The sequence below is a fragment of the Gossypium arboreum genome, chromosome 1 (assembly GCF_025698485.1).
Source record: "Gossypium arboreum isolate Shixiya-1 chromosome 1, ASM2569848v2, whole genome shotgun sequence".
NCBI classification, from domain to species: Eukaryota; Viridiplantae; Streptophyta; class Magnoliopsida; order Malvales; family Malvaceae; genus Gossypium; species Gossypium arboreum.
In genome coordinates, this window is record NC_069070.1 from 21,714,804 (window position 1) to 21,736,755 (window position 21,952).

At 34.3% G+C, this 21,952-nt stretch overlaps 1 long non-coding RNA gene across 1 annotated transcript in view; it reads left to right on the forward strand.

The window, feature by feature from the left end:
- Positions 1-21,952, forward strand: part of LOC128295127 (uncharacterized) — a 47,419-nt gene that overhangs the window by 18,867 nt on the left and 6,600 nt on the right. The window lies entirely within an intron of this gene.

A 21,952-nucleotide genomic window follows, 5' to 3' on the forward strand; every position in this document is an offset into this window, starting at 1 on the left:
GACCTTGAAAAGATGCTCACAAAATTCATCTTGGTGTCAGAAACTCATTTTCAGAATACTGAAACAGTGCTTGAGAACTAACAAGCATCAATTCAAGGGCTCAAAACTCAAATAGGACAGCTTACTAAGTTGCTTTCTGAACGACCACAAGGTAGCATGCCCAGTAACACAGAAACTAACCCAATGGAGCAACTCCATGCCATCGCTGTGCATGACGAAGAAAGGTTAGTTGAATCTAAATTTGAAACGAGGCACGAGGCTGTGGTAAGTAATGGTAAGGATAAGATGAATCAGTGTACACAGGAGCCGGTAAGTAAAGAGTATAAACCTCGTGTGCCATACCTTAAGGCGACAAGGAAAGACCACACGGATGAACAATTCGGTAAATTCTTTAAATTATTAAAAAAATTACATATTAACTTACCGTTTATTGAACCTCTTTCGTAGATGCCAAACACAGTGAAATTTTTAAAGGAGCTCTTGGCTAATAAACGGAAGTTAGATGATGTGTCGCATGTGGAATTAAATGCAGCTTGCTCAGACATTCTAAAGAATAAGCTACCTAACAAGTTGAAAGATCCAGAGAGTTTTATGATTCCTTGCTTAATTGGTAGTTTAAATATTAATAATGCGTTGGCTGATCTAGGGGTGAGCATTAATGTTATGCCCTATAAAATGTTTAAACAACTAGGTCTTGGGAAACCAAAACAAACTAGGATGAGCATTCAACTAGCAGATAAAACAATTAGGTTTCTCAGGGGTATCATTGAAGATGTGATAGTCAAACTTGATAAATTTATATTCCCAATTGATTTTGTTGTTCTAGACATGGAAGAGGATAGTGACGTGCCTTTGATTTTAGGACGACCCTTTTTAGCAACTTCCAGAACTATCATTGATGTTGGCACAGGAGAACTAATACTTCGTGTAGGAGATGACACAATTCCTCTCTAAGCTTGTAATTGGACTAAATTATTTGGTAAGCAAGATGCCTATACAAGTTCTGTTGATATGAATAACATTATGGCTCAAACTTCTTTTCAGGGAACTCCTAGGAAGAACGTGATGGAGCCACATTCTAATCCATGTGACAAAAATAGAGTGACTCACGATGAGCGACGGCTTCAGATCGATGAATTAGACGAATGACGAACACATGTCAAGGAGGAACCAAAAGTAAACGATGAATTAAAGCGACACCATGATTGGCGTAGGGATGAAATAAAATAATTTAAGGTCAGGGATAAAGTATCGTTAGATGAAAAGGACCCCCGAATTGCTACTTCAAAGCTTAATACAAAATGAGCGATTCTTTTCACGGTACTGAATGTTTTCCCATACAGTATAGTCAAGGTAAATCATTCTCAATTTGACACGTTTAAGGTAAATGTTACTCGACTTAGACTTTATGTGGATAATAGAATTAATAATGAGAAAGAGGAGTCTCGACTCCGTGATCCATCTTGACCATGCAAATGAAGAGGTAAGTCGAGCTTAGACTCTAAATAAGTGCTTTTTGAGAGGTAACCCGAGCACTAACACCACTAATTAGTTTATTTTAGCTATTTTTCATATTTTAATGCAGGTACAGTGGCCCATATGGCCTGGACACACGGGCATGTCCTTGGCCGTGTAGAAACAAGGCTAAAAAAAATCCCCAAGTATCGAGCCACACGGCCTGCGATAAAGCTACACGGCCGTACAACATGGCCATGTCGACTAAAAACCAAGTTAGAATTGCACACAGCCTGAGGACCTTCACATGGGCGTGGCACACTGCCGTGTCCCTATCTAGCCCAAGTCTAATTCTACTCAGAAAAGGGTAATTTTGAGGGTTTTAAAGCAGTCTGAAGTCTATATAAACACCCTAGAAGAGGATTAAAGTGGGAAACAGAGAGTAAAAGGCAGAAAATACTCAAGGATAGCCATCGGAATCAGTTTAGGAGCAGGATCTACTTCAAGACTGAAGATCTCCATTCAATTTCCTTAGAAGTTCTTTGGGTTCTTTATGTTTTGTTATTTTCCCAATCTTGAGATGCTTTCCATTATTCTGAACTGAACTCCCTAAATACGTAAGGGAGATGAAACCTAAGAAGAATCTTATTACTATTTGAATTATATGATAAATACTTGTTCTTATTCGTAATTGTGAGTTTTAACACTTACTTTAATATTCCAGGATATTAATTCAGGTTTTTGATGTGATTATTCAGTGGAGCAAAAGTCCCTTTTTAAGAGTATATCATTCATAATTAAGCGAAGTTGCATGCAATCCTAGAGAGAAGACAATATAAATCTGCCAGATTAGAGTCAAATCTAATAATTAAGTCATAATTAGTATTGTCATAATTAAGTCAAGTGAATAAAATGTCTAATTCAGAATGTAGAAGTGTTTGAGAATATGGGAAGCCTGTTAATAAGGGGATCCGCCAATTTTTGACGGTGAGAGGAATTAGTATAAACAGTCTCAATGTTGTAGTGGTAATGGAAGGGATACCTTCTTCGAGGTATTTAAGTATTTGCTATTAAAAGTTCACCAGTGTTTGGCAATAAAGTATTATTGGTTATGATAGTGAGACGAACAAGTGGATTTTAACCCTAAGGGTTTGCAGATAAGAGGTAGCCAAAGACGGGTAAGTCCGCCAAAGATTCTCTCAAGAGAAAGGTTCGCCAAGGATTATCTTTAGTAGAGAATCTGTCAAAATTTAACTAAAGAATAGGATACATGTTAGTCTATTTTAGTAAGAGGAGTCCATGTGGGACTGTCCGTAGTGGAAAATCCTCTAAAGAAATCTGAGAAATAGATAGTCCTCTGGGGTTATCTGCTTTGGAGAATGTCATAGTAAAATGTTTTGAAGGGGAAAGATCCTACAAGACTATCCTACGAAGTACAAGTCCGCAAGCAAAGGGGTGTATATCTATAAGCTATGTGTCATATACGAGACTACAAGTGAAAAATGTTAAAATTGGGTCTTCCTTAAAGGAGGGTCAATGCAAGGGCTAAGTAAAAAGAAGATAGTTGTTGAACTAATAAGGGAGTCATATTTTGTAGTGGAAAGTCCGACGTTTTAAATTTTTTAGTAAATCCATAAATTTATAATTCATTCGTGACCAAATATATAAAAATTGTCCAATTGTATAATGTTCGTGCATGATAATTTTAAAATATCCCAATATTAAACTCCATGCCATAGTTCATATAAAAATAATTGCAGTCCTAAAAAAATATAAAATAATATAATATAAAAAACATTATTTAGATAAATAAAAAAGATGAGACCTCATAATGCTGAGTCAGAGCCTTAATTTTTTGGATTACCTAAAAAATGTTAAACTAAGGTAGTGAGCTATGAAGCTCAGTGTTAGTTGAAAACATATGTAAATAGTGCAATGACAATCAGACAATCAAATTTTACAATAAACCAAAAAAAAATTAATAACTAAAAACCACAATAGACTATAGCATCACAGTACTTGATAATTGCAACAATTATGCATGGCATGTTCTAACGAATATCTATGCAAAGATTCTACCTATCAATCCGCTACACACCATGAGTGCCTCAGAACCTATCTATTGAATCACCAAAATAATTAGGAGTCATGGCTCAGTGTGGATAAACCACCAATAACAATATACTGACAAGTTGCTGGTAATGTGGACGAACCACATAATGCAGATATACTGCTAGTGTAAGTGAGGACGAGTTGCCAATAATGTGTAGATAGTGTTGCTAGTAATGTGCATATAAACTGCCAATAATGTGGCCAATCCACTAATATGTTGTAGAAAAATTGCTAATAAATGTGGTCAAGCCACCAATAATCAATCCCCTACAATACTCCGGTGCAATGCAATCAGAACAATATTGCGGACTTTAAATACCGCTAATCTCCACATAACTCCTCCATCTCCAATCATCCCAGTCCCCATGCACTGCAATATATAATGTCATGAATGTTGCATATCATGCTAAATAATACAATAACATTATCAATGGCATGCTCAACATGCTTTCAATTCAACAATTTCAATGTCATGACTTTCAAGAAAAAAGTATAAGCAGTAGCAATCCATAACTTGCTTCCATACAAGCAATTACATGTCAAACATGATCATACAATCTAATAACAATAATAGTGTCTCAATTCTACCTATAAGATCTCTAACAAGACAGAGGTAAACATAGTGAAATAGGGGTCACACGACCATGTGGCTAGGCCATGTGAGAGGGTATAAACCATGTTACTAAGGTACACAGTCATGTGGACTGGCCGTGTAACTCTCTGAGGCCATGTGTCAATCGATAAATTCCCTAAAAGTAGTCACATGACTGTGTAACTCACACTAGGACTTGTGTTAAAAAATTAACCTTAACATCTACAGTGGCACACAGTCATGTCGACCACTCGTACGCAGCGCACACTCGTATGGGTAGGCCATGTAGTCTAAAATCCACACTCAATTTTGCTACACTTCACATGGTTAGAGCATAGAAACACCTATCAGTCACAAATGTTTAGAACACACAGACCTAGAAATGCAATTCTAAAGCACTAACAATTGTCTGAGACACCACTCCAATTCAGATCTGAAACTTGGTTACAAATTATATAAACAGAAAACTCATGAGAATTTCGCCCATTACCAAAAGAAGAAAGAGGGAACACGAAATCAGTTCTTGATTACTATCCCTTACCCTTCCAGTATTTCAAATCCAAATGATGAAAATAGAGATCAAATAAGTACTTGCAAGAAGGCCAACTCAGGTTTGACTTAAGGCTGATATGATGCTCTCGGCAGCAACAATATAAGACAATGGGAGGAAAAGAAGAAAAACAATGGCGGCGACAGTAAAGATGGTAAAGATGAGTGAGAAGAAAAGTGAATAATATAATTTTAGATAAGGGAAGAGAGTGGGACGACAAAAAGGAAAAGCAAATGAGCCAAAAAGCTGAACAAAAGAGAAAAAAACACATATTTATACTAGTGTTTTGGGCAAAGTTATAGAAAATAAAAATTATGCGAGGGAAAGGGAATCGAACTCGAGTCTCAAGGAAAACTTCACTAATTTTAACCATTAGGCCAATTATACATTCTTATTTTAAATATGCAAAGAAAAACTTAAAAGTCAGGGTGTAACAACTCTTGGTTCACTAACCCAATTCTACTAACCCGATTGTTGGGATGTGACATACCTTATTTCCAGAAGTATAGAGTCATTTGTTTATTGTTGTACAAAATCTCACTAAGTTCATCTAGACTTACTCTTGTATTACTCTAAATGCAGAATCAAGGAAGGATTCAAGGATCATAGAGGGACCAAGCTAAACACCGCCAAGTTCCACGAGCGATGCCATAATTGTATCTTGTATACAGAGGGGCACCCTTAGAGGCCACACCTCAAGAATTAGATTTGATGTATCTATATTAAAGTCTTAAATTTAAATTTGTAAATAACTATTATGTTTAATAGGGTAGAAGTTAAATTTTGAAATTTTGTTATATTCTAAGTGCGTGAATAAATCACGTTAAAAATTTTGTAAATTAATACAGTTTAATTGTGACATTTAGTACCTAGACCCGGTGATTGGGTTGGGTATAGGGTGTTACATGAAATTGTTGAGAATTGAATGAATTTGGTGTTAAATTGTTAGAAATTAAGCTTAGTATATGAAAATGACTAAATTGCAAAGTTTAATTGTTAGTTTAGTACATTAGGTGTAATAGCCCAAATTCGCCCGGGCCTTAAACTAAAATAAAAAATAATAAATAATAAAGTCCAGTTATTTTAAAGTCCTTTTACAGCCCAAAAATTAAAACCCAACTAGCCCACCACCCATGTACCCAAATACACTCGTAGCCCAAACTTAAACTAGACCCATTACAACAGATCCAAACAGACCCACTTAATACCAATAAACCTGGAGGCCCAAATAGCAGGGGCCCAAATGACTTTCAGATAGGGTTAGAAACCCTAGCTCTCTTTCTCCTAGCGCCGCAACATCTTCTGGAAGCCTCGGGGAGCATCTGTTCAGCTCCCCAAATCGAGGCCATTAATGCACTTTCTCAGCACAGCCCAGACAACTCCTCAGCTACCAATCAGGACTTCTCAGCATACCCAGGGCTCCTCACCACCAGATTTCATGCCTCCATCAACGCCGATGAGTTTACCACCGTGATCTTTGCGATTTTCCTGCGAAAAAGGAAAGAAATTAGTAGGCAGATTAGAACAAGATATGGAAAGGAATCTTGTGATTCCTTTCCTAAAATATGTCAGTTTAAGGCTATAAAGCCTTTCTAAGAATATGTAAAAAAGGATACGATACACACATACAGAGGGAAAAAATACCACAAAGATATTGTACATCAAATATTTTGCAATAATATATCAGAGATATTTCACAAGAAACGAATGTGATTTTTTTTATCTCATATTTCGTTTCTTTTCTCTTTTCTTAGATGAATATACAAACTGTTTTTTTTTTAAAACTAGTAACATTCAAAAGAAAAGGAGTTACATGTGGAAGGACGAAGGTTTTTAAACCCTCAGACCACAGCGTACGACGGCGCGTGAGGCGCATGTGTAGGCACTGCACTGTAGTCGGAGACCGAAGGCTGGACTACTCATTCTCTCCTTTTCAGAGAATTTTCAAGTTTTTTTTTTAAGTGGGGTACTAAAATGAATTTTGGGTTAAGGTTTTAACATTTATAGTCCTACGAAAACGGTGTCGTTTTGGCTTAGCTTGATAAGCACTAAAACGACATCATTTCAACAGAGAGGATCCGCGTGTTGACCCAATTACCCGGGGAGGATCCGCGTGTTTTTGTGAATTGGGTAAATTGCCCAATTGATCCTTCCTCCTTTTTAATATTTACAATCTCAATTTATGTTTATTCAAATTGGCCTTAACTTCTTACATTTAATTCAATTTAGTCCCAATGGCCAGTAGAATTTATTCTGGGAAACGACGTTGGTTTTTTAAGATTAGGGCTAATTGCCCAGTGAGTCCTCCGAATTTAACACACATTTGGAACCAGGCCCAGAATTTTTACTATTTTGCAGATTAACCTTAGATTTCTAATTAAATTCAATTTTAATCCTTTTATATTTTAATTTACTTTAAATACTTTATATATTTTTATTAATATTAGTTATATATTGTTATTATCCAATACATTATTTTATCACATATTTTATCTATAAATTATATTATACTATATATTTTTTATATATTTCTTTATATATTTTTATAAACTTGTATTACTATTTACTAAATTTGTAAATGGCAAATAAATTTCAAAAACATTATTAATAAATAATAGTATATATTATCCTTATTTATAATAGTATTCATATTCCATTTATATATATTACACTTTTCTTTATTTATATATTTTATATATGTATATTATTTATTTTACAATATTCTTATGAAAATTACTCATATCCTATTTATTTTATAATATATGTATACCATATTATATTTCATTATAATTATTTATGAATTTTTATTACATACTATATTTTATTATTTATCCTTATAATATCTATCTTTCTTATATTTTTATATATTATTTATTTTGTTTTTTATACTATTTATTTTACTATATTTTATATGCAAATTACTTGTTATATTTTTATTATTTTATATTATATTTCCTTATATTTTATTCATATTATATTATTATATATAACTTATTTTAAACATTTTTAATTATATTTTAGGTATTTTTATCAATAATTACTCACTTTATTTTATATTTTAATATGTATATTGAACCTTTCTTTATATTATGTCAATACATTAGATGTTGGTCTCATAATTTTATTAAATGTTGAGTGCTTGACATATTATTATTTTTATTGTATTTATATATATATATATATATATATATCATGCATCATTTTCATTATCAACATGTTTAAATATACGATGAATTACATGTTTATGTGTTTTTACCTATTCTTCTTAAATATATATCATGTTTTATGTATATTTTACTTATTTAAAATTTGCCATGTTTCTTATATGTATATGTTAGTTAATGTATGATATTTATGCTATTGTGCTTTTATTTACCTATTACTATAACTTGTTATCCCGTATGTTATGTTAATATGCTCCTTCATGCATTGATCTAAAAAACGAGACTTTAAAGTTTTCAAAAATAAAGGCAATACTTGGTGTTTGGAAATTTCGAGAAAAGTAGTGCCCTAACTTATTGGGTTTCAACTTTTCTCGTTGAGTTTGAATAGTCAAGCACCCTTCTAAGTTTTTAAGGTTTTCTAAGTGCAAGCGACTGTCTCGGAATTTCAAGACGTTGTGTCCTAACTTACTGGATATGACGTTTCATTGTTTCGAGATAGGGATTTCCAACAAGGCTAACTTAGTGTCAGATATCTTAAAAATATTATGTCCTAACTTATTGGATATAATATTTTGATTTATTTGATACAAGTGAACCCTAATTTTCAAAATCAAAAATATTAAAAGAGGATTGCATATTAAAATTTTTAAATTTCCGACATTAAAGACACTTGATAATCAATTAGGTACCAATTTTTGGGCGTTACGAGGGTGCTAACCCTTCCTCGTACGTAACTGACTCTCGAATCCATTTTCTCGATTTTCGTAGACCAAAATTATTGTTTTAAAATAAAACATTTATAAGGTGATCCAATCACACCTAAAAAGATTGGTGGCGACTCTCATTTTCATTTTTTTAAAGTTGATTTCCATTTTCCAAAACTCGATTTAAAAATGGTCTCGACACCTTGGCGACTCCACTAGGGATTAATAAGAGAGTCAAGCCGTATAATTGATTACCTTTTGTCTTTATGTCAGAAATTTGAAAAATTTTAAAATTCAATCCTCTTTGCATTACTTGTGTCTGTATTATTGCATATGTTATATATTCTGATACGCATTGTATTTGCATGACCGTTGTGGTCACATCCTTAAGTGGGAGTGAAAAACTACGCCTTTGTGAGGTTTTCGCCTCCGTGCAGGATAGTGGATCACTTTCGGGATACATCCGTACCTATGGTTTCGTGAGATTTTCATCTCCGTGTAGCCATAGGGAAATGTATTCCCCTGAAATGAACTCGTTTCAAATGAGCCTATAATGGGTGAGAATCGAGGAATCTACTGGTTCGAGTACCTCAAACTTTAGAACTAACCTCATATAGAAAAACCGTAAGAACCCAACTTAGTTAGAGTTAAACTTTAGATATTATCCTTATAAATTATCGTTGAGATTTATTGATATCATGTGATACTGACTATTTCTTTTCTTTTGTTTGCATGTCATTTTACATTTACAAAGGTATCGATTTACGGTCAGTTTCTAAGTTAGGAAGTTTTATTATGGAGAACGGACTTCTTGATAGAGTGGAGGGCAACACCAATGTTCATAGATGGTCAGAGCAAACTCAGCTAGAAAAGGGAGGCAGTATAACTATGGGATATGTGTCGGAGCTGTCGGATTATACTCGTATTAGTGTCACACAGAATAATCTCCAAGAGCTTAAGGAAATTTGGGATCAATGGGGCAATGAGACCAAGCAGTTATTCTACGATAATTACGGAGATTTACCTTACTTGCTCGATATTCAGGTAGATGAGCACTTATTCCGAGCCCTTGCTCAGTTTTGGAACCTGGCGTACAGTTGTTTCACTTTTGGGGAAGTAGATTTGGTACCAACCGTGGAGGAGTACACTACCTTCCTTCGTTGTCCCAGGTTTCAGAGTGATAGGATCTATTCTCGAGCTGCTTGCATCACTACCTTTTGGAAGAAATTAATGATCATTACGGGGATAACCATGCCTTTTTTAGTTGCATACTGGGGCATCGACAGAGTACTTTGAATCTTCTAAACACATGCCTTCATGAAATTGTTGTATAAGCGCTCAAGCGGCGATATCTAGAGTATCTAATTTTTGGCCTGTTTGCTATCTTTAGATTTTTTTCTCTCTCTTCTCAAAGATAGGCTTTCAGATTAATTTCCTTTGTATCTTTTTTGATAATTCATTCAAATCCAATTATTCTTAGAGTTTTATTTATCTTCCATTATTCTTTAAGTATGTTACATTGAAATAATAATAGATGAACTAAATATGTTCACAAACAAAGTTTTGCACATTACTCTGGAATTTCTTGATAATACAAGAAACTAAAACAGGACAGTTGTTCGAGAAATTCACATAAGTAAGGGATGAAGGAACTTGAAGAATTTCTTTCTTCCAGTCCAAAAGGAAAATGGACAAAACCAACGATTCAATTCTAAGGAAAGATTATCTTACAGACATCCTCAGTGGATCGTAGCATTGGAGGAAGGGTACAGGCCTACAGGCTAAGCAAGAAAAATACTTTAAGAAAAGAAAAGAAAAATGAAGGAACGAGTGGTGACGTCTAGGATAGGGGTCATGTTTACAACATTTTGCATCATAACATGTTTAATTAGAAACATTTGACTCACTTCGATCATGGCATCCTAATCCTCAGCCATAATCATTCTACAGGTTATAAAAAACGACGCGCCTTAATACCCTAAGCGGTAGGATAATAGGCCGCAGCATAGCAGATCTAGCTGAAACAAGATCCAAGATGATTTGGCATCCTTGTGCTTATAAGGAACAAATCAAAATTATAGTTGATTTGGCTTTCACGTGCTTACGATGAAGCAAATCTAAGATGATTTGGCATCTCTGTATTGTCAGAGAACAAATCGAAGTTTGGCGTATCCATATTCGACGGAGAGCAGACACATAGCAGATCTGGCCTTCAGATGATTAAACTGAAGCAGATCCAAGATGATTTGGCATCCTTGTGTTTACAAGGAACAAATCGAAATCATAGATGATTTGGCTTTCACATGTTTACGATGAAGCAAATCTAAGATAATTTGACATCTCTGTATTGTCAGAGAACAAATCGAAGTTTAGCATCTCCATATTCGACGGAGAGCAGACACATAGCAGATCTAGCCTTCAGATGTTTATACTGAAGCAAGATCCAAGATGATTTGGCATCCTTGTGCTTACAAGGAATAAATCGAAGACATAGCTGATTTGGCTTTCATGTGTTTACAATGAAGGAAATCTAAGATGATTTGGCATCTCTATATTGTAAGATAGCAAATCGAAGTTTGGCATCTCCATATTCGACGGAGAACAGACACATAGTAGATCTGGCCTTCAGATGTTTATACTGAAGCAAGATCCAAGATGATTTGGCATCCTTGTGCTTACAAGGAACAAATTGAAGACATAGTTAATTTGGCTTTCACGTGCTTACGATGAAGCAAATCTAAGATGATATGGCATCTCTATATTGTCAGAGAACAAATCGAAGTTTGGCGTCTCCATGTTCGACGGAGAGCAGACACATAACAGATCTGGCCTTCAGATGTTTACACTGAAGCAAGATCCAAGATGGTTTGGCATCCTTGTGCTTACAAGGAACAAATCGAAGACATAGCTAATTTGGCTGAAGCAGACCTAAGATGATTTGGCATTTCTGTATTGTTAGAAAACAAATCGAAGAAGCAGATTTGGCATTTTTGTTTGACGGAGAGCAGATTGAAGATATCAACACGACAGTCTTGAGGACCATGAACCGATAAGGCCAGGCAAATTTGGCCTTTCTATGAGTCTTTGCTCGATTCCTATTACACAGCAATAAGCAAAGTGGTAGGCCAAAAATTCGTCCGGGCCTTAAACTAAAATAAAAATAATAAATAATAAAGTCCAGTTATTTTAAAGTCCTTTTACAGCCCAAAAATTAAAACCCAACTAGCCCACCACCCGTGTACCCAAATACACCCGTAGCCCAAACTTAAACTAGACCCATTACAACAGACCCAAACAGACCCACTTAATACCAATAAACCTGAAGGCCCAAACAGCAGGGGCCCAAATGACTTTCAGATAGGGTTAGAAACCCTAGCTCTCTTTCTCCTAGTGCCGCAACATCTTCTGGAAGCCTCGGGGAGCGTCTGTTCAGCTCCCCAAATCGAGGCCATTAATGTACTTTCTCAGCACAGCCCAGACGACTCCTCAGCTACCAATCGGGACTTTTCAGCATACCCAGGGCTCCTCACCACCAGATTTCATGCCTCCATCAACGCTGATGAGTTTACGACCATGATCTTCGCGATTTTCCTGCGAAAAAGGAAAGAAATTAGTAGGCAGATTAGAATAGGATATGGAAAGAAATCTTGTGATTCCTTTCCTAAAATATGTCAGTTTAAGGCTATAAAGCCTTTCTGAGAATCTATAAAAAAGGATATGATACACACATACAGAGAGAAAAAATACCACAAAGATATTGTACATCAAATATTTTGCAATAATATATCAGAGATATTTCACAAGAAACGAATGTGATTTTTTTTATCTCATATTTCGTTTCTTTTCTCTTTTCTTAGACGAATATACAAACTGTTTTTTTTTTTTTGAAAACTAGTAATATTCAAAAGAAAAGGAGTTACCTGTGGAAGAACGAAGGTTTTTAAACCCTCAGACCACCGCGTACGACGGCGTGTGAGGTGCGTGTACAGGCACTGCACTGTAGTCGGAGACCGAAGGCTGGACTACTTCTTCTCTCCTTTTCAGAGAATTTTCAAGTTTTTTTTTTTAAGTGGGGTACTAAAATGAATTTTGGGTTAAGATTTTAACATTTATAGTCCTATGAAAACGGTGTCGTTTTGGCTTAGCTTGATAAGCACTAAAACGACATCGTTTCAACAGAGAGGATCCGCGTGTTAACCCGATTACCTGGGGAGGATCCGTGTGTTTTTGTGAATTGGGTAAATTGCCCAGTTGATCCTTCCTCCTTTTTAATATTTACAATCTCATTTTATGTTTATTCAAATTGGCCTTAACTTCTTACATTTAATTCAATTTAGTCCCAATGGCCAGTAGAATTTATTCTGGGAAACGACGTCGTTTTTTTAGGATTACGGCTAATTGTCCAGTGAGTCCTCCGAATTTAACGCGCATTTGGAACCAGGCCCAAAATTTTTACTATTTTGCAGACTAACCTTAGATTTTCTAATTAAATTCAATTTTAATCCTTTTTATATTTTAATTTACTTTAAATACTTTATATATTTTATTAATATTAGTTATATATTGTTATTATCCAATACATTATTTTATCACATATTTTATCTATAAATTATATTATACTATATATTTTTTATATATTTCTTTATATATTTTTATAAAATTGTATTACTATTTACTAAATTTGTAAATGGCAAATAAATTTCAAAAAATTATTAATAAATAATAGTATATATTATCCTTATTTATAAAAGTATTCATATTCCATTTATATATATTACACCTTTTCTTTATTTATATATTTTATATATGTATATTATTTATTTTACAACATTCTTATGAAAATTACTCATATCCTATTTATTTTATAATATCGTATACCATAGTATATTTCATTATAATTATTTATGAACTTTTTATTACATACTATATTTTATTATTTATCCTTATAGTATCTATCTTTCTTATATTTTTATATATTATTTATTTTGTTTTTTATACTATTTATTTTACTATATTTTATATGCAAATTACTTATTATATTTTTATTATTTTATATTATATTTCCTTATATTTTATTCATATTATATTATTATATATAACTTATTTTAAACATTTTTAATTTATATTGTAGGTATTTTTTATCAATAATTACTTACTTTATTTTATATTTTAATATGTATATTGAACCTTTCTTTATATTATGTCAATACATTAGATGTTGGTCTCATAATTTTATTAAATGTTGAGTGCTTGACATATTATTATTTTATGTTATTTTTATATATATATATCATGCATCATTTTCATTATCAACATATTTAAATATACGATGAATTACATGTTTATGTGTTTTACCTATTCTTCTTAAATATATATCGTGTTTTATGTATATTTTACTTATTTAAAATTTGTCATGTTTCTTATATGTATATGTTAGTTAATGTCTGATATTTATGCTATTGTGCTTTTATTTACCTATTACTATAACATGTTATCCCGTATGTTATGTTAATATGCTCCTTCATGCATTGATCTAAAAAACGAGACTTTAAAGTTTTCAAAAATAAAGGCAATACTTGGTGTTTGGAAATTTCGAGAAAAGTAGTGCTCTAACTTATTGGGTTGCAACTTTTCTCGTTGAGTTCGAATAGTCAAGCACCCTTCTAAGTTTTTAAGGTTTTCTAAGTGCAAGCAACTGTCTCGGAATTTCAAGACGTTGTGTCCTAACTTACTGGATATGGCGTTTCATTGTTTCGAGATAGGGATTTCTAACAAGGCTAACTTAGTGTCAGATATCTTAAAAAGATTATGTCCTAACTTATTGGATATAATATTTTGATTTATTTAATACAAGTGAACCTTAATTTTCAAAATTAAAAATATTAAAAAAGGATTGCATCTTAAAATTTTTAATTTTCCGACATTAAAGACACTTGATAATCAATTAGGTACCAATTTTGGGCGTTACGAGGGTGCTAACCCTTCCTCGTACGTAACCGACTCCCGAATCCGTTTTCTCGATTTTCATAGACCAAAATTAATGGTTTAAAACAAAACATTTATAAGGTGATCCAATCACACCTAAAAAGATTGGTGGCGACTCTCGTTTTCATTTTTTTAAAGTCGATTCCCATTTTCCAAAAGTCGATTTAAAAATGGTCTCGACATTAGGTGCCAAATTGAATAAAATGCAAAACTATCATGAACTGTTGGTAGAGATAGAAAATAGAAGGCCCCAAATGAGTCATGGTGAAATTAAATTCTAATCTGTTGCCCTAAATTAAAAGTTATGCTTGTCTTGCTATTAAAGACTAAATTGAATAAATTACAAAATTTTGATAACTTTTTATTTGATTCTGATTTGGTTGGAAATTGATTATATGATATGTTTTCTGATTATTCATAGCTAACAACAACACCGAATAGCTAAGAGGGAAAAGAAAAGAAAAAAACATCGACTAGTGACACACGGAACCTCAGTTTGTACTTTAATGATTTGAGATAAAAATATTTGATTGTGTATGCATGCTTATTGATTGATGAGTCATTGGGATGAGTCTATTGTGATAATATGAAATATTTCAATTGAATTGCTATGGTTGAGATTGAATGTCGAAATAGGGACTAAATTGAATAGAATAGATAGTATGATTTAATTGGCATATCATAATTGATAAGCAATTAAGCTGAAATATGCTATGTTACATGATATATTGATGATGAATTGTAAATAATGTAATGTGAATTGAACATTAATACCCTATTAACTAGTCCAACTAAGTCGGATATAGTTGACAAACAATAGAATTGGATTGTACAGGTTTATGAGCTTATGCGCCATGATGCACTACGTGTGCTAGTATGCGTTTTGTGCTCCAAAATGCGCTTCTTGTGCCAATATTCACTTTACGTACCGGTTTCCCTTACTTGATTTTTCTGTTGCACTTCAATGCAAATTTGATGTGTTGGTTAGACAATCCGTGTATACATCCGAGTCCGAGATAGGTAAATAGGGGTCATTAATAATAAGTTTGATAACTTATACAGAAATGAATTAATATAATGCTTGAGATTTTGAATATGTTCATATATGAGTTTGAAATGAGAAGTACGTATGTTATCATGCAAAATAAGTGAAATCGAGCAATATGGGTTGAAACAAATGTGAATGACTCGATAGACTCTAGAAACGTATTGAAAGGTAAGAATAAGGTAAGTAAATGAATAGATCATGATGAATTGATTTAAGTAATGCCTTTGATATGTATGTAATTGAAAAGTGAGTAGAAAAAGTATAGAATTGATGATAATGTTGAAATGTTAAGTAAATTGGGCTACCTAATGGGATATGCACATTTTCATGTATATATATGAACATATGCAAGTTTCATTTTGAGTTCACATGCTTTGTGTCATGATATTTATACTAATATATAATATCTTGAATCATGAAAGTACCACCAAGCTTTATTGCTTAGCATGTTGTTTGTTTTCTCCATGCGCAGGTTCAATTATTCCTTAAAGCCCTAGGACTTGAAGTCAACAGATAGACTATCATTTTTGACTCAAAAAATTGTGTATAGTGTGTTTCATTTTGGTTTTATGTCATGTACTTAGGGACATTTTTTTTAATGTCACAAATGGTTAAGTTGTAAATGTATATGTGATGATCATATGAATTGATTAGTGTTTAGGTTTATAAATCAATGTGTCAATGGTTGAACATTGTATATTAAGCTTGCTTTTATGGTAAATGGCTAAAATTGGAGATCCAAGACTAGTGTTTATTTGAATGATGAAATTTTGGTAAGATTTATTTAGCTACCAAATTGAAGTTGTTGAACAACAAGGACCACGCCGCGGCGACATGCCTCTAATGCCACGGTGAGAATTAGTTTAAGGCTCAATTTTCGACGATGTAGCCTCGAGGTCACGATGAAATCAAAGAGTCATGTTGCAAAGAGAAAACCCCTGAAGTTGTAAAGTCAACTTGAAACTTTGTACTATTTATAATTTGAACCATTTCGACCCTGGGTTAGTAAAAGAGCTTTCTTAGGTTCATATAAGACTCGGAAAGGATAATGAAATGTTTATTATGTATGGTTTACTTGTATTTATACGTATAATGACATTGGATTCTAGTTTCTCCGACAACAAAAGTGGCACCTTGTAGCTTGAACCTGATGATGGGTCGGGTATCGGAGCGTTACATTTCACCCATAGCAAAGGCTTGGTTTAAAAAATCACAAATTTTTGAATAGAACTCACCAATAGTTTCAAATTCTTACATCTTTGGGTTCTCGAGTTTGGAAGTCAACATTTACATCTTTAACTATTTGAAAGTGGTCGTTCCTTCATGTGTAGTCTGAAGTATATCTCACGATATTTCAGCAACACTACATTTTTCTAGTCTCTTAAATTCTTGCATATCAATTCCATAGAACATTACAAACAATGCTTTAAAGTTGGAATTGGTCAAGCATTCTTCTTCAATTGTCCATTAACCCGTAGGTTTAGGAACTCTTCCTTTTTCATTCTCCATCATTGGTGGCTCCAATCTAGTAAGAATTAAATACCAAGCTTTTTCACCAATGGATTCGATATAGGCTTTAATACAAGACTTACAATAAGGGTAATGGCCAGTCACCAACATAGGGTTCGAGAGGTTGATGATCCTTCCATAGCTTGTGAACAACAACACCAGAAATCTCTACTAGTTATGTTAAGTGGGAGGCTTTGATACCGATTGTTGGCTTGAAGTAGTTGCTAAGTAACAAGCTAAGTACTGATAAAAGTGACTGGGAAGACAACATTTCTCCAAGCACTTCGAAACATAAAACAAAAACAAGGGACAATAAGATTGTTTACGTAGTTTGGTTTCCTTACATTTGCGAATCCTAACTCAGTAAGAAATATAAACTACCGTCAAACACTTACAACAAGTGAACCTAAATCTATCACACACCAGTGAAAACTTTCTCACTTTTGAACCTCTAAAAACTAGCACTCTCACTACTAAATACTTCCCTGAGAACTTTGTTTATAAAACCACAACACTTAGGTCTTACAATCAAATGCACTCTCAAAAATAATGATCCTCACATGAATAAATTAAGTGCTCTCATTTATCATTCCATAAACCTATAGAAGTCTCTCAATTATATAAAGTTTTTGAGACTTACTAACATAATAAAGATCTCACAATCCCTATTAAACAATACCTAATCAAGCTAAATACAATATAATATTAACAAACAAGGTAAACAAGAACGATTGGCGGCTAAGACTTAAACATTCTAATTTGATCCAACTTTCTTGATTTAAGGGATTAGATAGACTTGATTCGATCTATAACGCCCCAATTTTCGGGAATTCTGTGAATGTTGGCATAGGTTTAATTATGTTAGTGGGCCTCTAGAAGGCCCAAGCTTAAGATAGAACCCGGTAATTTTAGTTAATTTTTGCTCCATAAGAAAAAGGGAGTGAAATTATGAAATAGGACCTATGTGAAAATGTTTGAAAATGCTATAGGCTAATTTGTAGTGGCCAAATAAATAGGAGTGCAAAATAGGAGGATTTGCATGTCAAATTCCCCACTTTTAATGTAGTGGCCAGCCAAGGTGATGGATAGTTGATAATGTATGCATTTTAGCATTTTAATAGTTAATGGATGATTGGCATTAGCATTTTAATAGTTAATGAATGATGGGCATTAGCATTTTAATAGTTAATGGATGATGGGCATGATAAGCATTACGGGCATATTTTTATTGGAATTATGGCATGAGTATGGCACAAATATTAGTATATCATTTATGTGTCATAAAATGTTGAGTGATAAGAATAACAAAAGGAAGTAAAGGAAGGTTGTTGTTCATTCTTTGTTCTCCATAGCTGAATTTGAGAGAGAGCAAATAGGGGAGGAAACCCTTGAATATTCGGTCACTAGGAGGAGGAAAAATTGAAGGTAAGTTCTTGGTACTTTGCTTCTATCTTGATGTTCATGAGTTCTTCTTGATTCTACCCTAATTCATGAAGCATATTTTAGTTTTTGGTTGTTGTTTCATGTTCTTTTGATGAAAAATGGAAGATAGGTGAAGTTGAGTTAAACAAATGAGCATGCATGTGCCTTAGATGCTAAAGGGAAAAATCGGCTAACATGTTGTGCTTTAAAATGATGAAATGGAGATTATACTTAAGTAAAATCATAGATATGTGATGATTGATTGGTGATATACATGTTTAAATAACAAGCATGCAAGTTAGGTGTGAAAGAGTGATTTGGTAATAAATCTGCTTGGGACAGCAGCAGTAACGTGACTTTGGAAAATCACCATAAACTGTGGGAGATGATTTAGAAGCTGAATAAATTATGTAATTAAAGCTTAATGAGTCTAGTTTTAAATGAAATAAACTAGAACATATTTTGAATTCTGTACAATGAGAAATTTGATTCGTAATGAAGAGTGGTCAGATTAGTCAAACAGTGAAACATGGGAAACTTTGAGAAAAATCTGGTATTTATTGGCTAAACCAAAAATTCTGAAAATTTTATGGATAGAAGATATATGAGTCTATTTTCAGGGAAAATTAATGGCACTTGATTTGGAGTTTCGTAGCTCTAGTTATAAATGATTTAGTGACTGTTGCTCAGGAAGACAGCTTGCAGTGAAATTATGATTATGTGGTAAACATTGACAAAAATTTGTTAATGAGTTGCTTATTAATTTCTTATAAGCTCACTATGATCTGTAGGTGTGGTTGGCGAATATTGTAAGGGGTTAATATGTAGTTTGTATTTGAATAGTTAGATTAACGTGTTAGTAATCCAATTGTAGGCGGTTCGTGTGTGGATCTCGTCAACATATCGTCGCAAAGCAGTGTGTAACTAACACCCTCTTTCTTAGTCTAGATCGGCAAAAGCGAAAAGCGAAATGCTTAGAAAATCGGTATTTTGTAGATTTGCGAGTGTGCAAATGCCTGTGAGGTAAATCGATTAATGTTTTTGGTAAGCTGCAATGTTTGGACCAAAGTGCATGATTTACGTGCCCTCGATATTTTTGGGCTTAATGGGCCAAAATTGGAATGATGGGCCAATAGCAGCCCAATTCGGTAAGAACCCTCGGTAGTGATTACATTAGTACGTGAAAGGTAGGAATATGCATGAAAAACCCTAAAATAGATAAATTATTGAAATACCTTTAAAAGTGGAAAATTTACGCTTTACCTCGGGAGATAAATTACCAAATACCCCAGGGTTAAATTGACCTAAATGCATGTTTGATTTGTTGTTATTTATTGCATGCCATGTTGTTATTATCGATGCATGGGACGGGATATTGACGGAGGAAGTCTGAAAGTGGCTTGTCCACGTCTTGGAGGCTTTGCCTCAATTTATCGTTAATGAGCAAGCAAGGTCGCAATCAGTGAGTGTTAAATGGGTGGGTTGAGCTATTCCCCACATGGAGTGTATGGTGGTACGGTGGAGTGTAGTGGTTGGTGGGTTGAGTAGTCTCCCAAATGGGCTTGCATATGTTTCTTGATGTTGCATGTATTTTGAAATGGGCCTATGGGCCATCTTTATTATCTGAATAAGGGCTAAGGCCCGGTTATTGTAATCTGAAAAGGGCTCGGCCCAGTACCACTGTTACTTGAATGGGCTTAGGCCCAATGGGCTTGAGTGACTTGGGCTTTGAATGGGTTTTCCTTACACATGAGTTTCCCCAAACTCACCCTTTCTTTAACCTTGCGGTGAGTCTTGATGTGGGTGACTTGGAGCCGGAGGGATTCAGAGTGGCCATTGTGAACACTTTTGGGTTTGAAAAAGACCTGGTTTTCTTAAGTTATTTTAATTACTATTTAAGTTTTGGGTTGTAATAAGGCCATTTTAACTTTATTTTCTTCTTTGATTTTCCGAGATTATATTATTTTAAACAACTTTAAATTGATGGATAATAATAATTCAAATGGGCTAGACTTAGGCACGATTTCAAAACGATATTTTTTAAATAACACGATGACACGAATATTCAATTTACCAAAGATAACCACTCAAAGAAATTTCAACTTGTTATAACCAAGTGTGGCAATGGATGTGGACATGTCTAGGATTGGATCCAATCGGAGAGCTTGGTACTTAGCGACCTTCATGGCTCACCTCCTCATTATGGATACCTACACGGTGCCCGACTTCCATTCACTTGGTTAGTTTGACAAAATTCGGCTTTTTTTTAAAACACTAAAAAGGGAATATGGGTTTTTGACTTCAAAGTGGCATGTCGGATTCGGCCTTAACGTCTGGGCCGGGTTTGGGGTACTACATTTAGTGGTATCAAAGCCTAGGTTGCAACAACTCGACTGTGGATTGGGTCCAAAAAGGGTTTTCAAAACTTTATGCCAAAAAAAAAATAGAGGGTATTTTTGAAAAAACCTGACTTTTGAAAATAAAATTTTCTGTTTAAAGGAGATAATCTCCGAACTTATTTTTTTAACACAAATGTTTGGAAAATGGATTTCAAAAAGTCTAAATCTTTTGAGTTTATCTGAAAACGATGAGGTGGCACATGAATCCCCGACACCAAGGGCTGTAAGTACTATTTCTTTTTATATTATGAAACTGTACTGTAGTTAGTACTAAACCTCAGAGATAGTACTATAGATAATATAGCGTAAAGGCTACGAAACTGAGACTGTAGGGTAAACTAAGCCCTAGGAAATTGAGACAGTAGCAAAATTATGGTTACGCGAGAACAACCCTGAAACCTTATCTATTCATAAGATATTCTGTAATAAATAGTGGAAACAGTAAACTAACTGCATAAAATTCGTAATCAGATAAATCGATATGAGTATGAGAGCTACTCGGGGAAGAGGCCGTGGTCGAGGCCGAGGTAGTACTCTAGTCGGATCTTCGTCTTCTGAACACATACCCACTGAAGTAGCACGACCACCACCGGTGGATGAGAATGGGCCGTATGATCGGGCTGCAGGGGATGACGCTCTGTCCCAGGCCATGTTAAGAGTTTTGGAAAGGGTGGCTGGAGCTAATATCGGGCCCATGAATAGGGGGTCCATTTCTGAGCGACTCCGGGCCAACGGAGTGGAAGTTTTTAGGGGTGTATCTGGAGTAGCCCCAAATGTGGTAATCTTGGTGGAAGCCACGGAGCGGATTATGGATGACTTGGACTGCTCGGTAGAGCAAAAGTTAAAAGGAGCAGTATCCTTACTACGGGATGAGGCGTATCAGTGGTGGATCATTGTGAGAGAGGTACCCGGTGAGAGGGTAACACAGGAGTTGTTTAAGCAGATCCTTCAAGGCGAAGTATGTCGGAGCTAGCTATGTGGATGCGCGAAGGAATGAATTCCTGAACCTGAC